Source organism: Diplotaxodon limnothrissa, linkage group LG12 (genome assembly GCF_057381915.1).
Source record: "Diplotaxodon limnothrissa isolate DT_005_m linkage group LG12, D_limnothrissa_male_GT1.1, whole genome shotgun sequence".
In the NCBI taxonomy this organism is placed as follows: domain Eukaryota; kingdom Metazoa; phylum Chordata; class Actinopteri; order Cichliformes; family Cichlidae; genus Diplotaxodon; species Diplotaxodon limnothrissa.
Window position 1 is genome coordinate 31,377,745 of NC_140607.1, and position 20,815 is coordinate 31,398,559.

General features: G+C 47.6%; 1 pseudogene; it reads left to right on the plus strand.

Moving 5' to 3' along the window:
- The first annotated feature begins 5,369 nt into the window (after nt 1-5,369).
- On the plus strand, nt 5,370-8,647 carry LOC146621628 (uncharacterized; annotated as a pseudogene).
- The last annotated feature ends 12,168 nt before the right edge of the window (nt 8,648-20,815 follow it).

Genomic DNA, 20,815 nt, shown 5'->3' on the forward strand with positions numbered 1-20,815 from the left:
GGTTCTCTGTGCACCGCGCGGACAGGTCACAGGATCTTACTGGGAAAAGCAGAGGCGGTGGTGTGTGTTTCATGATCAACAACAGCTGGTGTGATTATGCGAACGTGCACCCGGTCAAATCCTTCTGCTCACCGGACCTGGAGTACCTGATGATTAAGTGCCGGCCATTCTGGCTACCGAGGGAATTTACAGCAGTGATTATTACGGCTGTTTACATTCCCCCACAAGCCGACACTGACCGTGCACTCAGGGAACTGTACAGCGCGATCAGCAGCGAGGAAACCGCACACCCAGAGGCAGCGTTTATCACAGCCGGAGACTTTAATAAGGGAAACCTGAAGAAAGTCTCACCAAAACTCCATCAACACATCCTTTTCAACACACGTGGAAACCGGCTACTCGACCACTGTTACACCTCTTTCTGGGATGCGTACAAAGCCCTCCCCCGCGCCCCATTCGGCCAATCAGATCACTGCTCCATCCTGCTCCTGCCCGCCTACAGGCAGCAGCTGAAACAGGAAGCTCCAACCCGGAGGGCGGTGCACTGTTGGACGGACCAATCGGAGTCTGCGCTGCGGGACTGTTTTGATCACGCGGACTGGGAAATGTTTCACGTGGCCGCCAGAGACATTGATGAATACACAGACTCAGTCTGTGGATTTATCAGGAAATGTGTGGAAGATGTCGTCCCATCCAGAACAGTCAAATCCTTCCCAAATCAAAAACCCTGGATTAACGGAGATGTTCGCGCGGCACTGGCGGCACGGAACACCGCCTTTGCCTCCGCGAACACATCGGACTACAAACACGCACATTACCAACTCCGGAAGACGAACAAAGCAGCCAAACGTGAGTACAGGGACAGGGTGGAGCAACAGTTTGACAACCCTCGGAGTATGTGGCAGGGACTAAACACGATCACAGACTTTAGAGGGAAAACCAGCACACCGCAGACCACGGCCTCTCTGTGTGAGGATCTAAACGTATTCTACGCTAGATTCGACACAGCGAACACCATGAGACCGGACAGTGTGCGCACCGCGGATGACGTCAGTGCGCACACTGTGTCTGAGGAGGATGTGCGGAAGTGCTTCAGGAAGGTGAACGCACGCAAAGCTACTGGTCCGGACGGGATTCCCGGCCGCGTCCTCAGGTCATGCGCGGCTCAGCTGGCTGGAGTGTTCACGCACATCTTCAACCTTTCCCTCTCTCTGTCTGTAGTCCCAGCCTGCTTCAAAATGGCCACCATCGTCCCTGTACCCAAATCCTCCACCATCTCCTCATTGAACGACTGGCGACCTGTAGCCCTGACCCCCATCGTAAGCAAATGCTTCGAGAAGCTGGTCAGGGACTTCATCTGCTCTGCACTACCCGACTCACTGGACCCTCTACAGTTTGCATACCGCCACAACAGGTCCACTGATGATGCCATAGCCCTGACACTACACACTGCCCTGTCACACCTGGAGAAGAGAGACACGTATGTGAGGATGCTGTTTGTAGATTACAGCTCAGCATTCAATACCATCGTTCCCTCGAAGCTGGACAGGAAACTGCAGGATCTAGGACTGAGCAGCTCCCTCTGCAGCTGGATCCTTAGCTTCCTGTCTGACAGACGCCAGGTGGTCAGACTGGGCAGCATCACCTCATCCCCCATCACACTGAACACTGGTGCTCCACAGGGGTGTGTACTGAGCCCTCTCCTGTACTCACTCTACACCTACGACTGCACAGCCACTAACAGCTCCAACATCATTGTGAAGTTTGCGGACGACACTACAGTGGTGGGTCTTATCACCAACGGTGATGAGACGGCTTACAGGGAGGAGGTCAGCGCCCTGACCCACTGGTGTCAAGACAACCATCTCACCCTCAACGTCGCAAAGACAAAGGAGTTGATAGTGGACTTCCGGAGGTGCAGAGAAGTACACACCCCCATCACCATCAACGGCGCTGCTGTGGAGAGAGTGAGCAGCTTCCGGTTCCTTGGTGTACATCTGGCTGAGGATCTTACGTGGTCAGTACACACAAACAAAACAGTGAAGAAGGCGCAGCAGCGCCTCTTCTTTCTCAGGAGACTGAAAAGATTCGGCATGAGCCCCCGCATCCTCAGGACCTTCTATCACTGTGCCATTGAGAGCATCCTCACTGGATGCATCACCACCTGGTATGGCAACAGCACCGCCTACAACTGCAAAGCTCTCCAGCGAGTAGTGCGGTGCTCTGAACGGATAATTGGAGGTGAGCTTCCCTCCCTCCAAGACATCTACAGGAAGCGCTGCCTGAGGAAAGCGGGGAGGATCATCAAGGACTCCAGTCACCCCAGCCATAAACTGTTCAGACTGCTTCCATCAGGAAGGAGGTTCTGCAGCATCCGGTCCCGTACCAGCAGACTGAGAGACAGCTTTTTCCATCAGGCCATCAGACTGCTGAACACGTCATAGACACCTCAGCTTCACTACTGGAACTTCAACATTATGCACTCCACACTGTATATAAATGCCACTTGTTTTGCACATATTCAACTCTGTATATTTTATATATTTTATTATTATTATTATTATTATTATTATTATTTTTTTTTTACTATTTAATTTGTAAAAATGTGTACACACACACACACACACACACACACGTAGGAAAATATTTAGTATACACATCCAGAAATGCATACACTATTATATATTGTACATATATTTATTAGTTTCAGGTTGGCCATTCTTGTATTTTGCTCGTTTGTGTTGTTGTGTTTGCACATCTCTGTTGCTTGTGGGGCTCGCACACAAGAATTTCACTCGCATGTGCTGTGCCAGTGTGCCTGCACATGTGATGTGACAATAAAAGTGATTTGATTTGATTTGATTTGACACTTCACCCGTTGCCTACTGGTGGTGGTCAGAGGGCCCGGCAGCCTCGCCTCTGTCAGTGCGCCCCAGGGTGGCTGTGGCTACAATGTAGCTTGCCATCACCAGTGTGTGAATGGGTGCATGAATGGATGTGTAAAGCGCTTTGGGGTCCTTAGGGACTAGTAAAGCGCTATATAAATACAGGCTATTTACCATTTCTTTGCTTTTTCATTAATGAAAAAGCCATAAAACTCCAGACCATAAAAACTCCAGAAATTTGTATACAGAGGTCATTAAAGTTCTTCTCTCGCCACATCCGGTCGCAGCAGATGGCTCCGCCCCTCCCTGGACCTGGTTCTGCCGGAGGTTTCTTCCTGTTAAAAGGGAGTTTTTCCTTCCCACTGTCGCCAAAGTGCTTGCTCATAGGGGGTCATATGATTGTTGTTGTTGTTTTCTCTGTATCTATTATTGTACGATCTATTGTACAATATAAAGCGCCTTGAGGCGACTGCTGTTGTGACTTGGCGCTATATAAATAAAATTGAATTGAAAGTTCAGCTCAGCAGGGCTTTTTTGTGTTAGCTGGCTTCAAGAAAAAATAGTTTAAGGTAGATTCTTCACGTTTCATACTCTGAGCCTGCTCCATTTTTTTCCTTTTAAAGCCTGTTTTCAGTGCCTAATTTAAAGTGCAGATAGTTCAGAGAACTCACGATTTGTCATCGATGACGGTGTTGACTGCATCTCTTAGGTCCTCAGCTGTCATGAAGTTCAAATTGAGAATAACTGCAGTTCCTTTTTCCTTCATGTGGATCATGTTGTCTGGCTGGTCACTGAACACGGGTATGCCCACCATGGGAACTCCGTGGTAGATGGCTTCATAAATCCCATTTGTGCCTCCGTGAGTGATGAAAGCTCTAGTTTTAGGGTGACCTAACAAATGCCAAATAACCGTGTGACATTGAAAGTTAGTTTTTCACATGTGAAAAAAAGGAGAATTTCAAGAACCTGGAACAAGTTTTTTGAGCCAAGATTGATTTGCACGTTCTAATACCTCTGTGCATTCAACTAATCTTTAGTGCAACCTCTTGGAGAAAAAGAATTAGCCAGGGTAGATTTGCACAGGGTGCAATATGTAATCAAGATCACATCTGCTAGAAAAGTATATAATATAATATAATTTCCTTTTGTTAATAAACAGAATGCTAACAACCTGCATTTAATGTTGAATGCATGTTTAATTTATGTCATTGCAGATTTAAGAAAGTCTGTGTTTGGTACCACGTTTGCGTACCTAGGAGGTCATTCTGAGGGATCCAGTCATATATTCTAGTGTTGGCACTCAAGGTTTCTGGTTTTTCTCCTTTGTACCTCCACAGCACCTGTAAAAATAACATTTCTTACTTTACATTTTTTCTTTTGTAGTATACTCACAGCCCAGTATATTTAAGTAATATATCACAACGTATTATAGAAAAACTAGAGAATGTGTAAATAACCCTGAATGCCTTTCCTTGCAACTTATTTTGGCACTCATTGCTGTCTTCTACTACCAACTTCCTGTTCGGGTGTAGAAGCTTTTATTTTGATGGGACGATTTCCTGTAAAATGTTTTTGGCGCAGTTTTCAGCGGTAGTCGCGGGAGTTTTGAAATGTGATGGCTTAACGGAGCCTATGGAGATTTCTTTTGTCATTAGCAGCCCCCTTGATAGAGGCACAAGGTATGGTTATGATATAAATAAGGACACGTTTAGATGTTTTTGTGACAGTCGCTACATTTGTTAAATGTTACGTTGAAACGAACTTCATGTTATAAGGTTTACGATTGTAAGAGTGTGGATTATTTTTGCTTACACGCTGTTTCTATGTATACATCCCCAGCTCTTACGGTGAGATTGATGGTTTACTGCCATTAAACCTTCAAAACGTCATCAGTAAAGTGTCATCCTTCATTCGGGGGGGTTCGCTACTGAAGAAAATATAATCCGATCAAACATTATTCAGCTTTAAATATTGTTCAGCTTTAAAGTTACTGTGCAACTGTGTAATAAAAATGTGTGCTCACGACTTTGGCCTTGAGAGCGATAAGAAGCGATCGCCTCATCCTGCAGGTGCAAGATATCTGCAAGCGAAGAGACTAGAACACCCAAGGCCGCTTTCCTTTTATGGAGTTGTTTTTCTGCTAATGCAGCACTTTCCTCACAACCCCCTCCTGTAAGTTTTAGAGAATATATACCCATCCTCACAGCAAATATGAGGAATCTCCTGATGTGAGCTGTGTTGAGAGATTGTCTCTGTCTCAATAAAAGTTCACTGATTCCCCATCTGCTGCAGGTGTCCGGTTGTCTTCATTCTCCGCCAGCCTGGTTAAGTCAATTCCTCCTTAACATCTAAAAGAACCTATTTAATGAAGGAAGACGGGTTCACTTTGTGTTTAATATTATTCTATTGCTGTTGTTGTTTTTTTTATATCCTTCAATTGGCGTCACGGAACAGGATCCGCTCCAGGGCAACTGGAACGGATGGGAGGACATCGGCAGTGGTCTGAGTGAACGGAGTTTGGACAAAAGCTGTGTGCACACAAAAACAAGGTAAGCAGACCTTTTATTTCTGCTATATTGAACATTATAAAAATACTTAGTGTCCAAACTCCTAGTAATTCATAACCAAAATTGTCTGGCTTACTTAAGGCTTGTTGAGAATCAGACAAGTGAATAAGAGATAAGTGAATAAGAAATAAGTGAATAAGTGAATAAAGATAAGAGTGAACTGAGGTCTGACCACGGTTGCAGCCGACGGGTTGCTCTCCGGTGTCGGATAAATACCTCAGTGCAGGTCTGGGACCTTGAAAGGGTTTATTAGTAACGCCTTTCTAAACAAATTAAAAGGTTAAAGGCCTTGAGAATATTTTTTAGTAATATTCTCTAAACTACAGAAGGGTTAGGAAGGCCCAGAGGACTTTATTAGAAAAGATCCTCTAAAACTTAAAAAGGAGAAGTACTGGTTGGAGTCCAAAGGAGGGGTCCCTTTGATCAATAGGAGAAAACGGATCTCTTCTTAAAACCCCGATGATTTTAGTGTTTTAAATGTTTTGATGTTCTGTTTGATATTGGACACACATAAATACACGCTGAATGCTTGCTGTGGAACACTGGGCAGGACAGTTTGGTTCTCCGTTGTTCACAGATTACACAATTAAAGGAACTAGGTTCCTCTTTTGGTTAAAATAATACACCACACATAGAATTTTTTTTTACACATTTATTACATACATAAGGAGGGTAATGAGTGACTGCAGGTAATGTATGAAGTGTGAATGAGACGTGTGAACAAGGTGACAACCAACTAGCACCCCTATCAGGAAGCTCTAGGCAAGGTTACCCGCCAGACTCCGGTTTGGTAGAAGCTTGGTAACACCTGAAGGGATATTTCAGTGCTGACTCACCTTTAAAGCAGCGCCCCAGCTGTTAGTGCCTAACAGAGGCAGAAACCCAGCTGGCCCAAATTCTCCTTTAAAATCAATAAAAGAACACTCCTCCATTGACAGTAAAATGGATGGAGAATTAGATCGAGAAACTAATGATGATGGTTGGGGTCCCGGTGTTATTCTTAGCACATTGGGAGAACAATTAACATGTGTTGAGACAGTCATCAACTCCACACACCAGCCTAAAGAAGCAAAAAAGCAGAAAGAGTCATTGAGGAAAACAGCTGAAAGGTTAATGAAAGAAAAGGGAAAGGACGAGGGGAGTAGTGGTAATTGGGGAATAATTTGGCAGAATAAGGCTATGCAGGCAAAAGAGAAAGAGGAAGAAGCCAACTCAGCAGCAGCAGGTGCAGGTGTGATGAGCGGGGTGAGACACAGAAAGGAAGCAGATAAGCACGCAGGCCGCAAAGCTAAATTTAATCACTGGGTGTGTTTATGGGAAACTGCAAAACCACACATGAAGAAAAATAGGTCTCAGCCACCTCCCTATTCTGCCTCAACTCCTCCCTCAGCAGGCATATATCCGGTACTTAATATCTCTGGTGGAATAATGACTATTGGAGAAGAACCGCCCGTAGCTCCAACTCCCATAGATACTAAGCATTTTTGCCCAGGAAGCTCCTCTCTGTCGGCGACATCCTCAGCTAGTAGTAGAGCCCCCTCCTCTATGTCCCATTGTTTTGGAACCGGATCTGAGGGCCTAACTGACCCCTTTGCGAGCGCACCATTTGCGGTTCGAATGAACAGACAGGAACCCACTGAACAACAATTAACTGATCAAGAAGCAGCATTACGCAGCTGCTTAAATGAACATAGGTCAGTGGTCCAGGTGAATAATCGTGTTGCGTCAGCCCCTCTTTCCCGGTCCAACCCCTTTGCCAGCACTCCTGTCGCTGTTAAGGGAGATCTGACCGCTATTGCAAAAACTGAGCCTGGCACTTCACCAAATGTCACAGTTACCATGTCTTTGGTGGGCCGTCAGGATCCGGAAACACAGATGAGTTTAGCCCACGTTTTTGCTGACACTGCTACCCCACCAGGCGGGGGAAAAACTGAGGATACTGATGATGAACTCAGTGACCTTAACAATACACCCCTCTCTACCTCTCCCAGTTTAGGATATCAGACTAGATCTAAGGGCCCTGTGCCTCAGCCTCCAGGCATGTTTCCCCTGGTCCAGACTAAAGCGCAACGTACACCAGTGTATCAACCTTATTCATTCGGAGATGTCCAGGCCCTAGTGGACAAACTCCCTGACATAATGGAGGGAGGGAATGCCTGGTTGGCTGGTTTGGATAAATACACAGCTGGACAGGACCTCGCACTGGGAGATTTTAGAGCTATTATAACTAGGTGCACATCCCGATCTCAGGCAGCGGACCTGGAACAAAATGCGGGTACTACCATGCATGAGAACGAGGTGCCACTGATGCAGGCCTTGAGGTTTATTGGACCGGCCCTGCGCAAACAATTCCCACCCAAAAATCAAGGCACCTTACAGAAATTTAAATGGGAGGGAAAGTAAAATCCCACCCATTATCTAAATCAGGCTGTTGAAGACTGGGTGAACCATACAGGTCATCACCCCAGTAGGACTTGTTCACAGAGCATGTGGTTTAGAAGGGCGGTGCTGAGGGGCATTCCGGAGTCAGTAAGCCAGAAAATGGAGGATAATCCTGATTTGCAGGACTGTGACTTTGCAATCTGGAAGAAACATTTGATTTTTAATCTTAACAAAGTGCAGATTAAGTCTGATGATAAAGCGGAGAGCGTCGAAGATTTACAGTTGCAACTGTTGAAGGTTCAGCTGCAGAAAGCTAAAAACGACCTGGGTGGAAAAGGTGACAAGCCTAAAAAGCAGCTTGTGGCCGCTGCGGCTCCCCCTCCTGGTCCAGTTGCCCCTGATTTGTATCCGAACCCATGGCCAACTGATCCACAGCCCCCCCAGTATGGTGCTTATCACTCCCCGGCCCCTTATGGGCAGAGAGGTTCCCCATTTGGAGGAAACAGAGGTGGTTTCAGGGGAAGGGGTCAGATGGGAGGTGGTAGGGGAGGCCAGATGTATGTTTGTTTCCGGTGTGGACAACCTGGACACTGGGCTAAAGCGTGCCCTTTGAACCCGGCTGCTGGAAGAGGCAGGGGAGCCCGTGGTGGGCCCTATCAGCATCCTGGCCACAGAGGTGGACCTCGTGGTGCTTTAGTTGAAGTGCCCCCGGCCCCACAGATGCCTGTGATGGGGTGGGAGTACTACGAGGGTGGTCCCCAGCTATAGGACACCCCACAGACTGCCCAGGACGGTGAAGGGACAACGGCGGACCCTATGCTGTCCATAACTGTAGATAAAAGGAGAAGCAGCTTTTTAGTGGACACTGGAGCTACGTACTCCACCATTAAGGATGTTGCTCGTGAAAGACTTACTGACAGAGTGACTACAGTGGTGGGCATATCTGGGGAACCTAAAACTCTGCCTTACACCGTGCCCCTCCCCACAACGGTTGGAGATCAGACTTTGTTACACAGCTATGTGTGTTCAAAACAGGCTCCTGTGAATTTACTGGGAAGAGACTTGTTGATTAAATTAGGAGCCACAATACTCTGCTCTTCACAAGGCCTAACTGTGACTCTCCCTACTGGGGTTGTGCTTCCCTGTTCTAATGGGCCAGAGGGAGGTGGTCAGTTTCTACTGCAACCCTCCTCCTGTTTGGCGGACTCTGCTGACATCTACTGGGCATTATTGGAAGTTGAAACACCTGCTGAACCAGGAGTTTGTACTGCTTTTCAGCAATGGCGGCCGTGGCTCTCACTCCTACATCCTTATGTCCCTCCCCCTGACCCACCTCATGTTACACTGTTTTATGACAGGCATGACACCACCTGGTACCAGCACATGTTCCAAGAGCAGTGTGAGGGGCGGGCTTGGTCTCTGAACATGTCGTGCATTTTTGCGGCACCGGAGGGAGTGGCAGCAGCGGTTACTTTTACAACAGATCAATTACAGTGGTACATGATGTCTGATGAGGCAGCTCCCCATGTGTCACTGGCCTTACATCCTGGACACCAGGCTAGGGAGCTGGGTGGAATGGTTAAACGTTCCCTTGCGGCCACTGACTGGACACCTACAAAACTCCCACAGGTTTTGTTTTCTCCATCTACCAAGACATACCAAATTTTAAATGATTGCTTTAATTCCTCAACACTGCAACATAGAGTGGTCAGCGGGTCACATGGCAGAGAACACACAGACCACTGTGATGCTGCGCCTTTACTCGACTCTCTTCCAGATTGTTTGTGGTCCCATGGACCCACAGATGTAGGTTTAGTTGATGTGGAGCCAGTCTCTTTTCAACTGTCATCTGCTACCCCTTTGTGGCAGCCTCAGTACCCACACAGACCGGAGGCTGAGGCTGGGATTGCAGAAACAATTTCTGGTTTGGTCACTGCCGGTGTCTTGGAGCCCTCCTGCTCTAAGTGGAACACGCCCATCCTACCCGTTGAGAAAAAAGGCACGGGGAAGTTCAGAATGGCACATGATTTGAGAAGGATTAATGCCTTACTTGGCACTCCTACTTTGCCTGTGCCTAATCCTTATGTTGCCTTGACCAACCTCCCACCATCTCATGCCTGGTTCACCTGCATTGACTTGGCTAATGCCTTTTTCTGCCTCCCACTTCGTGAGTCACTGCGTGACATTTTCTCATTTACATTTAGAGGCCGACAATGGCGTTACACTCGCTTACCACAGGGATTTGCCCTCTCCCCAGGACTGTTTAATCAGTGTTTGAAAGAACTTTTACAAACCAGCCCACTACCATCTGACTGTATGTTAATACAATATGTGGATGACCTTTTGCTGTCTGCCCCCACGGCTGACATCTGTTTGGAGGCCACCAGAGTGGTACTTCACCACCTGGCCAACACAGGTTTTAAAGTGAGCAAAAACAAACTACAGATTGCAAGAAAACAGGTTTCTTTTCTAGGCCGCATGGTCTCACAGTCCGGTATTTCCTTGTCCCCAGAACACAGGAACTCCATTTTGCACCATCCAAAACCTCTAACTGTAAAAGACATGTTGTCATTTTTGGGCCTGACTGGTTACAGCAGGACCTATGTCCCAGACTATGTTGGCCTTACTTCCCCTTTGCGCGCTTTGGTAAATGAACAAGGCATGAGAAACCTCTCTGCTCCCCTCTCATGGACTACAGAAACAGAACAGGCGTTTATAAAGTTAAAACAACAGCTTTCTGTCGCCTCTGACCTTGCTGTGCCAGATTATGCTTTGCCTTTTCATCTTGATGTTTCTGGAACTGGAACCCATATCAATGGTATCCTGTTCCAGAAAAAAGGGGGAGAGAGAAAAGTGTTGACATATGTAAGCGTAATGCTTGACAACACTGAAAAACGCCACCCACCGTGCACACAACACGTTTCTGGACTTGCAAAAATCATTCAGAAAACAGCACACATAGTGATGAACCACCCACTAAAAATTTTGACATCACACAGTGTGGTGGCCTACGTCTCCTCACAGGCCTTCACACTCACTTCACTCAGGCAGAGACGCCTCAGTACCATTTTGGAAGCACCACACATCACCTACTCACATGAAGGCATAAACATGGCTGATCACATGGGATCGGGGGAACCACATATGTGTGAAGAGGTTGTGCAGGTACAGGAGAAAATCAGGCCAGATTTGCAGGCAGAACCTCTAATGGATGCAGAAAAAGATTGGTTCACAGATGGATGTTGTTTCAGAACTGAAAGTGGAATGTTGAAGGCTGCATGGGCAATAGTGGAACAGACAGACATGAGATGGAAAACAGTGAAAGCAGAGCAGTTGACAGGACAACAGTCTGCACAGAGAGCTGAACTGAGAGCGGTGATTGAAGCCTTAAGGATGGGAAAGGGACAGAAAGTGAATATATACAGTGATTCAGCTTATGCTGTGGGAGCAGTGCATGTGGAGCTCAAGCAGTGGCTAAGAGCTGGTTTTTTGACAGCCAGCGGAAAGCCTATTAAACATGAGATAGAAATGAGGGAATTAGCGGAAGCACTGTTGTTACCTGTTAAGGTGGCAGTGGTAAAATGCAAAGGACACAGTGCCGGACTAGACTTAGTGGCATTAGGTAACAAACAGGCCGACTTAGTAGCTAAGCAGACAGCTGGTTACTTACCCTCCCTGATTATGGTAATGGACCCAGAAGCCACACCCCCTCCAGAAAGACCACCCATACAACTAGGCCTAGCCACAATCAGAGAGTTACAGGACAAAGCCAGCCCCCAGGAAAAATCATTATGGGTAACAAGAGGGGCCACAAACACAGATGTTTGGCGTGGCCCAGATGGAAGGCCCATTCTACCGCCAGGGGTCAGACAGACAGCAATGGAAGAGGCACATGGAGTGGGGCATGTGGGACCTGCACAAATGATGAGGAACTTAGCCGCCTGGTGGCACCCTTATCTAAAAGACATGACAAAATACATGGTTAAAACCTGTAAGGAGTGCAACCAATTTGGAATCAAGCCCGCCTTCAAGCCAATAGCAGGGTACTTCCCCATCCCACTTTGCCCAGGGAAAGAAATAATCATTGATTACACAGACATGGTGGACAGAGTAGGTAGTTACAGGTACCTGCTGGTGGCTGTGGATGCATTTTCAGGTTGGCCAGAAGCCTGGCCGACAGCAAGTGAAAACAGTAGAACTGTGGTGAAGTGTCTGATTAATCATTATATACCACAGCATGGGTTTCCCGAGGTCATAAGGTCGGACAATGGTTCACATTTCAGGAACCACGATCTGCAGAGGGTTGAAGCCGCATTAGGTTTGAAACATAAGTTTGGCTCAGTTTACCACCCCCAGTCCCAGGGGAAAGTGGAAAGGATGAATCAAACTCTAAAAACTAAATTGGCTAAAATCTGTGCACAGACCAAATTAGATTGGGTTAAGGCATTGCCTCTTGCATTAATGTCCATAAGATGCTCAGTAAATCAAACCTCTGGTTACACTCCATTTGAGTTGGAGCATGGCAGGCCTTTTCCTGGCCCCTCCTCTCGCCTGTTAATGTCGGATGAAGCTGATTCAGACCTCGATCCGAGGACATATTATAACATGCTCCGCAGTTTTGTTGCCCAGTATTCCTCACAGGTCGCTGAAAGAAACCAGCAAGAGCTGAAAGAGGCGGCTACACCTGGAATGGACTACGTCCTCCTGAAAGTCACAAAGAGAAAGTGGGCTGAGCCTCGCTGGACAGGCCCTTACCGCATAACAGAGCGGACCTCCCACGCTGTCAGGCTCGAAGGTAAAGGTGACACCTGGTTTCATTACACACAGTGCGCTGCTGCCACCGAACCAGGAAGAACCTTGAGAGAGGTGCAGAAGGACCTGTCAGAAGGAGCTGCAACAGCATCACCAACCACTTGAGGGAGCCAAAACTCAACCTACAAGCCGGCTGGTTACAAAAGGGGGTGTTCTTCATACTGAACTAAACATTTTTATTTTTCTATTTTTAACATCTTTTATGACTTTGCTTTTATATTGGCTTGAGTTTTTAAGATTTACATTTTACATTGCAATAGTTTTAACCGCTGAAAGCTCATTTAAAGTTGTGTCACTGATACTTTTTGTTGCTCTTTAACTCCTAGAACACGCCCTTGGCGAGGTGGGGGGAACTGGACCACCTTTCTGTGCCCCATCATCCTCTATTAGACGACATCCAAGCTAAGTAAACATGTCTTGGCCCTTTCCCCCTGAAATGACAGGCAGGCAAAGATGTTGCGTCTTTGTTTGCTTCCTGGCCCTGGGTCTCATTCCCATTGGCATAATCCTGATCTGTGAAGGGCCCCCGACACTTCTGACACCTTCAAGTTCAAAAGCTTCGCCCCCTTCTGACAGTCCCAATCTGACAAATGTAGCCCCTAGGGTCTTGCCCACCACTTCCTCTCTGCCACTTCCCTAATGGCTTTCCAAAACAGGGTCGCAACGGATTTTCTCCTCGCAGAAAGAGGCGGAGTCTGCAGCCTTTTTGGTCAGGAGTGCTGTACCTATATCCCCAATAACACAGCTCCTGATGGTTCCCTCACTAAAGCTATTACTGGTCTCACAGCTCTTACTGTTAAAATGAAGGAACACTCGGGCGTTGATACTGCCATGTGGGACTCTTGGCTTAACATGTTTGGCAAATATAAGGCCCTTGTAGCTTCCATCCTAGTTTCCATCTCAGTTTTTGTTGCTGTCCTAGTCACCTGCGGTTGCTGTTGTATTCCATGCATTCGATCCCTCTTCCAGAGACTGATTGTTACAGCTTTCACTCCTGAGGATAAGGATCTCGCCCGGCAGATGCCTTTATTGGCTAGTCAACTTCCCACCTCCTCGCCAACGGATGATGAAAACTCTGATCGTGAGGGTGACGACCATTATCGTCTTTCTCTTGTTTAAATTCTTCTAGAATGGTTGTTTCTCTGTGGTGTTTTGTATTAGGTTTGTTATTAATTGTTTCCCTCACCCACTTCCTCTTGAAGGATATATCTGGTTGAACTGTGTCTGGTCGGGTTGTGAGGGTTAAGCGATGTTCTCAGGGTCTCCGGACTTAAGCCTGAGCGAATGTGTACTCCCACCACTGGATATAAATTGTTTTTTTCCACACCCCTTCCTCACGTTTTACCATATTCACTTTTGAATGTCCTTAGCAGTTACCGTTCTGGGTTTATTTGATGGTTGATTTATTCTTTCACATTTTCACGTTTATATCTCTCATTATTATAGTATACTCTGTACTCTCCACATTTTTATCATTACTTATGCTTTTTGGTTGCTGAGTTACAGGAACTGTTAATTTTGTGTCACTACCCTGGTTGCACTAACTCGTTGTATCCTTGTGTGCAGGACAGCTGTTACTGCTTTCATCGGGAACCGAGACTGCTTGCAGCCGACCCCTGGGCAGGGTGGTGCCTGGACTCTTTTCTCCTCATCTGCAATGACAGATAAAGACAAATGATAAGACCCGAGGAGTTTTTCGAGCCAGGCTTCGACACGTCTCTGTGTTCCTTTGAATGTTACTTATTTTTGTGTGTTGACCCATTTAAGATGGGTCAAAAGGGGGATTTGAAGAAAATATAATCCGATCAAACATTATTCAGCTTTAAATATTGTTCAGCTTTAAAGTTACTGTGCAACTGTGTAATAAAAATGTGTGCTCACGACTTTGGCCTTGAGAGCGATAAGAAGCGATCGCCTCATCCTGCAGGTGCAAGATATCTGCAAGCGAAGAGACTAGAACACCCAAGGCCGCTTTCCTTTTATGGAGTTGTTTTTCTGCTAATGCAGCACTTTCCTCACAACCCCCTCCTGTAAGTTTTAGAGAATATATACCCATCCTCACAGCAAATATGAGGAATCTCCTGATGTGAGCTGTGTTGAGAGATTGTCTCTGTCTCAATAAAAGTTCACTGATTCCCCATCTGCTGCAGGTGTCCGGTTGTCTTCATTCTCCGCCAGCCTGGTTAAGTCAATTCCTCCTTAACATCTAAAAGAACCTATTTAATGAAGGAAGACGGGTTCACTTTGTGTTTAATATTATTCTATTGCTGTTGTTGTTTTTTTTATATCCTTCACTACAGAATGCATTTCCTGAAGAAAATGCAGTGTGAATGCTGATAGTTGAATGTTTTGAGCTGGATTGTGATGATTCCTGAATGTTAAGTTAAAAATGCTGAATGAGCTGAAGAAGAGAATTTTTCACCTGAAAATAAAAGTGCTAAACAGTTGAAAGCTGACACAGAAGAAGTTTCAAAATTGAAAGGTAGCTCAACATGTTTAAATACACATTAGAAAAAGCTGAGTAATGACAAAAGAAAATTTAGAGTCAGAAAACATCTGAATGAATATTGAAATCTGATATTCTTTAAATGACTTGGAAGTACATATGTGAAATGTAAAAAAAAATTGAATCAGAACAAATCTAGATGAGTGTTGACAGCTTATATTCCTTAAAAAGTAGAAGAGTGGAATTATGTATTTTAAATGTCTAAAATCAAGAATCACAAATGGCAAAAAATGTTTCTGCATCTGTGCACATATCTGTCTCTGTGTTCGTGTGTGTCTGTGTGCGTTTATGCACGTGTGTCAAAGTAATAACAGAGATATTAAATTAGGTTAGATGAGTTTAATTGTGGGTGAATCCACTACAGACAGGTAAATAGTTTCATGTCTGATCATCCAGTCAGAAAAGATGATTCTAAACTCGATCAACTGACTCCAACTGCCCAGATTTGAACCACCTGTCTGCTGTAAAGAAATCCTCCAATGAACAACAAGCTTGGATTTAACAGGCCAATCAGAATGCTCTATCCAGTTGGCCTGCACTAACTACTGGAATACTATTACTCTATAGCAAAACCAAGTCAAATCTCCCTGACCGCACCTGTTGAAAAACTGCTTCTAAATCCAAAACCGTAACTCCTATCAAAAAGACCCTTTGAACCGTGAGGACATGTCTACACAACAGTGTGTTTTTATGTTCCTGGTGTCAAAAATGGGTTCACAGGAGCAATTTAAAAAGTGGGGTCATTCCTGCTGTTGATACAAATTTCTGACAGACTGATTAATTTCTTACTTTGGACAGAAAAGCCCACAAATAGTAACTGAAAGTCGCTGCAGTAAAGGCCTGACTAGGGATGGGTATCAAAAACCGGTTCTTGTTGAGAACCGGTTCCCACTGTTTCAATTCCTTGGAATTGTTTGACATTTTTGCAAACGATTCCCTTATCGATTCCAGTCGCCCCGAATGACGTCACCACGTTGCGGAGCGTCATTTACCTGGCAGGAAACACGGCGCGTAAGCGGCTCAAACGCTCAAAAGTTTACGAGAACGGATGACAACAGGGCAACTTGCAATACTTGCAAAGTAGATACTTAATTTAAGGGAGGAAACACTACGAATATGCAAAAGCATTTGCTCACAAAACACATCCAGCCATCCATCCATCTTCATCCGCTTTGTCCGGGGCCGGGTCGCGGGGGCAGCAGCCTAAGCAAAGAGGCCCAGACCTCCCTCTCCCCAGCCACCTCCTCCAGCTTATCCGGGGGAATACCAAGGCGTTCCCAGGCCAGCCGAGAGATATAATCTCTCCAGCGTGTCCTGGGTCTGCCCCGGGGCCTCCTCCCGGTGGGACATGCCTGGAACACCTCACCCAGGAGGCGCCCAGGGGGCATCCTTGTCAGATGCCCGAACCACCTCAGCTGGCTCCTTTCGATGTGGAGGAGCAGCTGCTCTACTCTGAGCCCCTCCCGGATGGCCGAACTTCTCACCCTATCTCTAAGGGAGAGGCCAGCCACCCTTCGGAGGAAGCTCATTTCTGCCGCTTGTATCCGCGATCTCGTTCTTTCGGTCACTACCCACAGCTCGTGGCCATAGGTGAGGGTAGGGACGTAGATCGACCGGTAAATTGAGAGCTTCGCTTTTACACTCAGCTCCCTCTTCACCACGACGGATCGGTGCAGCGTCCGCATTACTGCAGCTGCAGCCCCAATCCATCTGTCGATCTCCGGCTCCCTTCTCCCATCACTCGTGAACAAGACCCCGAGATACTTGAACTCCTCCACTTGGGGCAGGAACTCATCCCCGACCCGGAGTGGGCACTCCACCCTTTTCCGGCTGAGAACCATGGCCTCAGATTTGGAGGTGCTGATCCTCATTCCCGCTGCCTCACACTCGGCTGCGAACCGTTCCAGTGCGAGCTGGAGGCCCTCACCCGATGAAGCCAACAGAACCACATCATCTGCAAAAATCAGAGATGAGATTCTGAGGCCACCAAAGCGAAAGCCCTCCGCCACTTGGCTGCGCCTAGAAATCCTGTCCATAAAAATTATGAACAGAACCGGAGACAAAGGGCAGCCCTGGCGGAGCCCATCACCCACCAGGAACGAGTCCGACTTATTGCCGGCAATGCGAACCAAGCTCTTGCAACGGTTGTATAGGGATCGAATGGCCCGTAGCAATGGGCCAGACACCCCATATTCCCGCAACACCTCCCACAGGACACCCCGAGGGACACGGTCGAATGCCTTCTCCAAGTCCACAAAACACATGTAGACTGGTTGGGCAAACTCCCATGAACCCTCAAGTATCCTGGAGAGGATAAAGAGCTGGTCCAGTGCTCTGCGACCAGGACGAAAACCGCATTGTTCCTCCTGTATCCGAGGTTCGACTAACGGACGAACTCTCCTTTCCAGCACCCTGGCATAGACTTTCCCAGGGAGGCTGAGGAGTGTGATCCCCCTGTAGTTGGAACACACCCTCCGGTCCCCTTTCTTAAAGATGGGGACCACCACCCCGGTCTGCCAGTCCACAGGTACTGCCCCTGATCTCCACGCAACATTGCAGAGGCGTGTCAACCAGGACAGCCCTACAACGTCCAGAGCCTTCAGGAACTCGGGGCGGACCTCATCAACACCAGGGGCTCTGCCACCAAGGAGTTGTTTAACTGCCTCAGTGATCTCGCCCCCGGAAATTGGCGGGTCATTCCCCTCATCCCCAGACTCTGCTTCCTCCTCGGAAGACGTGTCAGTGGGATTAAGGAGGTCCTCGAAGTATTCCTTCCACCGCCTGACAATTTTCTCAGTCGACGTCAGCAGCGCTCCGCCAGCACTATACACAGTGCAGGTAGAGCACCGCTTTCCCCTCCCGAGACGTCTGACGGTTTGCCAGAATCTCTTCGAGGCAGTCCGAAAGTCTTTTTCCATGGCCTCTCCGAACTCCTCCCACACCCGAGTTTTTGCTTCAGCCACTGCCCGAGCCGCATTCCGCTTGGCCTGTCGATACCTGTCGGCTGCCTCCGGAGTCCCACAGGCTAACCAAGCCCGATAGGACTCCTTCTTCAGCCTGGTGGCTCCCTTCACCTCTGGTGTCCACCATTTGGTTCGGGGATTACCACCACGGCAGGCACCAACCACCTTGCGGCCGCAGCTCAATGCAGCAGCTTCGGCAATGGAGACGCTGAACATGGTCCATTCGGACTCAATGTCCCCAGTCTCCCTCGGAATGCTGTTGAAGCTCTGCCGGAGGTGTGCGTTGAAGATCTCGCGGACTGGGGCCTCTGCTAGATGTTCCCAGCACACCCTCACTACGCGTTTAGGTGCACCAGGTCTGTCCAGCGTCTTCCCCCGCCACCTGATCCAACTCACCACCAGGTGGTGATCAGTTGACAGCTCAGCCCCTCTCTTTACCCGAGTGTCCAGAACATATGGTCGCAGATCTGCTGATACGATTACAAAATCGATCATCGACCTACGGCCTAGAGCGTCCTGGTGCCACGTGCACTTATGGACACTCTTATGTTCGAACAGGGTGTTCGTTATGGCCAAACTGTGATTAGCACAGAAGTCCAATAACAGAGCACCACTCGGGTTCAGATCAGGGAGGCCGTTCCTCCCAATCACGCCCCTCCAGGTCTCGCTGTCGTTACCCACGTGAGCATTGAAGTCTCCCAGCAGGACAACAGAGTCTCCAGGTGGAGCACCCTCCAGCACCCCCCCCCCCCCCCCCCCCCCCCAGGGACTCTAAGAAGGCTGGGTACTCTGAACTGCCACTCGGCGCATAAGCGCAGATAACAGTCAGGACCCATTCCCCGACCCTAAGGCGCAGGGAACAAATCCTCTCGTCCACCGGGAAAAACCCCAACGTACCGGCAGCAAGCCGAGGGGATATTAGGATACCCACTCCAGCCCGCCGCCTCTCACCAGGGGCAACTCCAGACTGAGACAGAGTCCAGCCCCTCTCCAGGAGACTGGTTCCAGAGCCCAAGCCATGTGTAGAGGTGAGCCCGACTATATCTAGCCGGTACCTCTCAACCTCACGCACTAACTCAGGCTCCTTCCCCACCAGAGAGGTGACATTCCATGTCCCTATTGCCAGTCTTGGCAGCCGGGGGTCAGTCCTCCAGGGCCTCCGCTCCTGGCCGCCACCCGGCACACAATGCACCCGACCCCTATGGCGCCTCCTGCGGGTGGTGGGCCTGCGGGAGGATGGGCCCATGTCTCCTCTTCAGGCTGTGCCCGGCCGGGCCCCATGGACTAAGGCCCGGCCACCAGACGCTCGCCCTCGGGCACCCTCCCCGGGCCTGGCTCCAGGGCGGGGCCCCGGTAACCCTATCCCGGGCAGGGTAAACTGTTCCCTCGGTGTCCTTTTCATAAGGGTCTTATGAATCGCTCTTTGTCTGGTCCCTCACCCAGGGCCAATTTGCCATGGGAGACCCTACCAGGGGGCAAAAGCCCCCAGACAACATAGCCCCTGGGATCCCTGTGACACACAAACCCCTCCACCACGATAAGGTAGCGATTCAAGGAGGGGTCACAAAACACGTGATAACCTTAAATGAATGTCATGTTTTTAATTCCGCTCCGGACTCGTGAATCTCAACCCAGCAGCAGCGGTAACGTTTGCACGTCCTCTCCCGTTAATGCGGCAGGTAAATAATCAACTAACAGTGCATATTATGTTAGCGCGATCTGCCTTATTACAAAACCTGCTATTACTGTGCATTTAGGTGACCATGATGAGACAGACAGAGTCCCTGAAATGAAGGGATTGTGTGTTTTCTTTTTCTTTTTCCTTTTTTTTAATGCTTTAGTTCCTCACATTTTCATGCAAGGTATGTAGCTCCCGTTAGCCACCACGCGGACAAGTTCTTGTTTACAGATGATTTATTCAATGTTCGGCGACAAGATCACTCAGCGTCGTCATCATCATCATCATCATCGTGAGAACTACCCAAAGAAAACGATTGCAATAAGCAACATGTTTACAATAACTCTTATCACAGTAAATCCAAACAATAAAGGTATAGACACATAAATGCCCTTTTATGGCACTTTCATTGAAACTGAAATTAACAGAGGCACCCTGAACACACCTCATTGCCTGCTGTAGCCAAACGGGAGAAAGTCCGTTCTTCGCGCGAGCCGCTACTCCTCTCAACGGTGAGTCCACAATTGGGTTTAATTTAACTTAACTTAACTTATGTGTTCTTTAAAACTTAAGTCCAGTTTAAAGCAGTAGGACGATGCAGCTGAACTCACAGAGCGCCATGCTTCTCTGCTCTAGTGTCACCACAAACTCAGTCCGTGCTGCACGTTACTTCCGCTACCACCAATTACAAAACAAAGTTCCACAATTAAAGGAAACTTACAAATATAAACACAAGAAAAACATTGGAACACTTCACTGTTAGTTACACTCCCACCAAATCACCTGTGATTTTCCCATAAAACGTAACATGTATGGATATAACAAGAAATCACATTTAACATTAATTGAACTTGTGGATTGGCAAAGTGACTCTTCAATTAGCCTCCAGTAGAGTTACAGTCTTTTGAATAGTGTAAAATTATGATATTATTTTATGCCATGTTATACCCCTAATTAAAGATTGTGAATTATTATGTAGTTTTAGTTTGCATTATTCTCCTGAATTAGAAGAAGCTGATAAC